Here is a 4576-nt window from a genome sequence, read left to right as displayed (position 1 = left end):
CCTGCTCTGCCAGGCCTTTGGGCCGCTGTGCCCTCAGGATGGCAAAGCCCTGCCCAGGCAGCCTGCAGCCCTGCTTGAACCTCCTGCAGGCTGCTCTGGAGGGCCACCAGTGCTGGAGGCTCTGAGGCTGCACTCTGGGGCTGCAGAGCCCTCGGGCTGTGCTCCAAGGCCAGGCCACACTCACCCCAGGAGCCGTCCCCGAAGCGCAGGCAAGGGACATGGAAGCGCAGAGGGGGTGCAGAGACACAGCCCCTGGGGGGACACAGCAGAGGAGGCCTTGGCTTGGCTGCAGAGCACTGCAGAGCCTGCAGCTTGCACTGCTGCTGGCAGGCTGCAAAGCTGCTCTCACAGCACAGGGGGCTGCACTCAGCCTCTCACCTGACAGCCAAGGGCCCAGGCTCAGGGGATCCTTCCACACTGCACCTCAACTCCTCTCCCAAGTGCCCCAGGACAGGGGGACAGAAGCAGACCTGCAGGAGTTGGAACTCCTCTGGCCAAAGGAGGCCCTGGCAGGGGCAGGAGCTGAAGCAGGAGCCCAGAGCTGCAGCTGCAGGAGGCATGGATGGCTCCTTTGTTGTGCAGGATCACCTGCAAGACATCCCATGGAAACCCCTAAGGAACTTTCTTTCCTTCCAGGAGGCTGATTTGTGTCCTGCCCAAGCACCTCCCTGCAGGGTTACACCCCCCTTGATGGGGGCTGAAAAGAGCCCAGCCCCAGCTGCTCTGGCTGGGCAGAGAGAGACTTGGCTTTCCCCCTCCCAGGAGGAGGGGGCCCCTGGCTCCAAGGGGCTCTATGCCACTGCCCCTCCCTGCCCAGCAAGCCTTGCTAGGCAGGGCAGAGCTCTGCTCCTGCTCTCTCTTTCCCCTGCACAGCCACTGCTGCACAGAAGGCTCCCCAGGGCTGCTGCATCCCCCCCCTGCTGCTCCCTGCTGCATCCACACCTCCTGAAGAGCTGCAGCCACTGGCACCAAGGGAGTCCAGTGCCAGCTGGGGCTGCCTTTGGATGCTTTGCCCCCTGCCCTTCACCCTATCCCTTTGGAACCTGCCCTGGGACTGAGATCTACACAAAGAGAGTGGAACAAGGACCTTTTCTTCTGCCCAACAGATTCCAGACCATTTGCTGTCCTGATCTTACCTCTCCTTTCTTCTGCCTGATTTGCTTGACCTTCCCAGCCAAGGGAGAGGGGGAGGGAATCTCCATCAGCTTCCATTTGGGCTTTTGGCCTGCAGGTCCAGCCCAGAGCAGCACAAGTTGACAGCTGGCAAAGGCAGAGGATGCTGCCTGCTGCTGCTTGGCAGAAGCCAAAGGGGAGTTCAGCCTTTGGGGGTTTGATGCCAAGCAGCCAGGACTTCATAGAATGGATCCTGGAATGGCTTGGTTGGAAGGGACCTTCCAGCTCATCCAGTTCCAACTCCCACCAGAGGCAGAGACCCCTCCCACCAGCCCAGGCTGCTCCAGGCCTCATCCAGCCTGGCCCTCAGCACCTGCAGGGAGGGGGCAGCCACAGCCTCCCTGGGCAGCCTGTGCCAGGCTCTCCCTCCTCTCACTCTAAAGACTCTTCCTAAGCTCCAGGCTCAAGCTGCCCTCCCCAAGCTTCACCCCATTCCCTCTCCTCCTCTCCCCCAGCCCTTGGCCAAAGTCCCTCCCCAGCTCTCCTGGAGCTCCCACAGCTCCTGGAAGGCTGCTCTGAGCTCTCCCTGGAGCCTTCTCTTCCCCAGCCTGAACAGCCCCAGCTCCCACAGCCTGTCTCCACAGTGGGACTTCCCCCCAAGCCCTGCCAGCCCCTGCTGCTCACCTCAGAGCTGTTGCTGGAGCCAACCAACAGCTGCCCAGGGTCCAGCTGCTCAAGGCTGAAGCAGAGCCAGGGCCCTCGGCCTTCCCCTTGGATGTGCAGAGGCAGCCTGGCCTCACAGCCTGGGGGGAGAGTTCCATTGGATGACTCCTTGAGGCCTTGAGGTGGGAAGGGAGCTTCCAAGGGCAGCCAGCCCAAGCAGCAGCACTCAGCAGAACAGCTGCAGGCACAGCAGGGAGCTCTGAGCCCCAAGCAACCTGAGCTGAAGTGGTGCCAGCAGTGGGGCACCTACCCCTCCCTGGGCAACTGGGGCCAGGCTCTCACCACCCTCAGTGTCAAACATGCTGGAGGTCTGAGGAGGTCAGCCAAGGGGCTTGGAGGAATCAAGGAGCAACAGGAACTGACTGCCCACTTAAACATCCTGGGCTTCCTCTTCAAGCTCACAGGGACCTGGACTCTGGGCCAGTGTCTGCCCCGGGGGCACAGGGGATCCCCCCTGGGGGCACAGGGGGTCCCACCCCGGCAGAAGAGCCAAGGGCAGCCTCTGCTCATCTCACTTGTCAGCTGGAGCAGCACTTGGATCCTTTCTACAAGCTCCAGCCAGCTCCAGTGCTCACTGCAGGGCTGCAGCACCACAGCAGCACCCAGAGAGCACAGCAGGCTGCCCAGGAGCCAAGGGCAGCCCCAGGCACAAAGCAAAGCTCTGCTGCAGGCAGAGACAGCACAGCCCCAGGGCACTGTCAGCAAGGCTCTGCCTCAGCATCAGCTCTGCTGAGCCAAGGCTGTGGGCAGCATTTGGAGGTCCCAGCTCCGCTCCCCACTTCCTCCTCAAGGGCCTGCTGAGGCTGACACTTCTCCTGGGGCCTGCTCTTGGCTTCTCCTGCCCCAGGAGGAGTTTGACACCTCTCCAAGGAGGCAGCCAGCACTTCCTGCCCAAGCCCAAGAGCCTGAAGAGCCAGCAGAAGCAGAGAACCTTTCTGGCTGGAAGAGCTCTTTCAGCTCCAGTCCAACCATGCTCCCATTGCTAGGGCACCCCCAAACCATGGCCCTCAGCACCACACCAACCCCCCAGGGATGGGGACTCCACCACTGCCCTGGGCAGCCTGCACCAGGCCTTGACAACCCTCAAGGGCAAGAGATCCCAGCCTAGAAAGCAGCCAGGGCCAAGCAAAGCCTGGCCTGAAGAGCAGAGCAGGATGCTGAGCTCCTCACCTCTGAGTGCTGAGGCTGTAGGGAGCCTCCTTGGCTCTCTTCCTGCCCTTGGCTCCTGCAGCTCCTCCCAGACTCTGCTCTCTGGGCAATCTCCGCCGGCTCTGGCCACTGGCCTGCCCCCTGCCCCCTCAGCCTGCTCAGGGCTATCTGAGGCAGCTCTCTAACTTGAGGAGTTGCTGAAGGAGGAGACTAACTTCTAAGCCTTCTTCTGAGGCTCTGTGAGCAGCACCACTCAGCCCTTTGCCTCTGCTGCCTGCTGCTCTGCCTCTGCATGTCTCGGCTTCTGCTTTGGCTTCCTTCTCCCTGCAGCTCCTCCTTTTCTTCCCCTCCTTCTCTTCGCCCTCTGCCTTATCCTCAAGATGTCTTTTCAGCCTTGATTGCTGCTTGCTGACTCCAGACACCTTTGTGCTGTCCCTTGCCTGGGGGGCAGCACGCTGGGGAGGACTTGGGCAGGGTTGCTTCTCCTCAGCTTGCACAGCAGGCTGAGCAGGGCCTTTAGCTGCCAGATGAGCTGTGGCAGCCCTGTGCTGCTCAGCAGGGGCTGGAGCTGGAGCTGCAGGAGATGATCCTTGCTGAACACCCAGAGAGGCAGCCTGCAAGACAGACAAATCCACCACTGGGCTGCCTGGCACAGCTCTGACTCTGAGCTGCTCAGATCCTCTCTGCAAACCAAAGCCACCACCAGAAGTGTCTTGAAAGCTGTGAGGCTCAGCCCCTGCCCTGCTAAGGAGCCCTGCACTGCTCATCACCAGCACTGCAGCCATGGAGCCCCCTTACAAAAGATCCAATCCAAGCCCAGTGCAGAATCAGGGCTCCAGAGCAGCACTGCAAGCTGTGGCCCTTCACACAGGGCCTCACTGCAGCCTCCTGCTTCTCCCCAGCCCTCCTGCTCAAGGCCACACAGCTGCCCAGCCCCTGAGACACTTTCCCTCTTGTGGCCCTTCTGAGGTGCTTGGCTTTGCCTCCAGCTGCCAGCACAGCAAACTTTCAATGGCAAAGGCAAAGCCCTGCAGCTTAGCTGCCATCTTCAGAGGCTGGCCTCCAACCAGCCTGGCCTGAGGAGCAATGGACTTGATTGCCAGCAGCCAGGCCTCCTTGTCCTTCCACAGAGCAGAGCTTTGAGGAAGCCTGGCTTGCTGTGAGCCACAAGAAGGGCTGGAAGAGGAGGATCACAGGCAGGGATCATTGGGGAGGGAAACTCAGGACCTTTTTTTGCCTCCCTTTTGAGTGCAAGTCTTAGTTTTGAGGTCACCACGTCCTGCCCAAGCCCCCCAGATGAACTGGCACTGCTCCACTCCTCACAGAGCTCTGCTTCCCAGGCAGCAGCACCAGCTGAGGGCTGGCAGCTCCCAGCACAGCCAAGGACTGTCCCCAAGAGCCTGAGCCCCCCCCAGCAAAGTGTCACCACCTGTCCTGCTCACCTGTGCTTGGGCCTGCTCCAGCTCTGAGAGCTTCTGCCGCAGCTCCAGCAGCTCCTTTTCCTTCTCAAGCACTTGCTGCCTCAGCAGCTGCTCCTGGCTCAAAGGCTGTGCTGGAGGAGCAGAGGCAGCAGCCCTGGCACAGGCAGGGG

General features: G+C 61.4%; 1 long non-coding RNA gene across 1 annotated transcript; it reads right to left on the bottom strand.

Moving 5' to 3' along the window:
* Positions 1–1720: 1720 nt before the first annotated feature.
* Positions 1721–4576, bottom strand: LOC137455001 (uncharacterized). Its single transcript, XR_010990732.1, has 3 exons — positions 4428–4576; positions 3007–3599; positions 1721–1916 (listed from the first exon to the last, which is right to left on the bottom strand). It is a non-coding gene; the product is annotated as an uncharacterized lncRNA (long non-coding RNA).

Source organism: Melanerpes formicivorus, unplaced genomic scaffold (genome assembly GCF_026170545.1).
Source record: "Melanerpes formicivorus ecotype bairdi unplaced genomic scaffold, bMelFor1.0.p_v2 SCAF_89, whole genome shotgun sequence".
NCBI lineage: Eukaryota > Metazoa > Chordata > Aves > Piciformes > Picidae > Melanerpes > Melanerpes formicivorus.
Note: the sequence above shows the minus strand (reverse complement) of the source record. Positions and strands in the feature narration are given on the sequence as shown.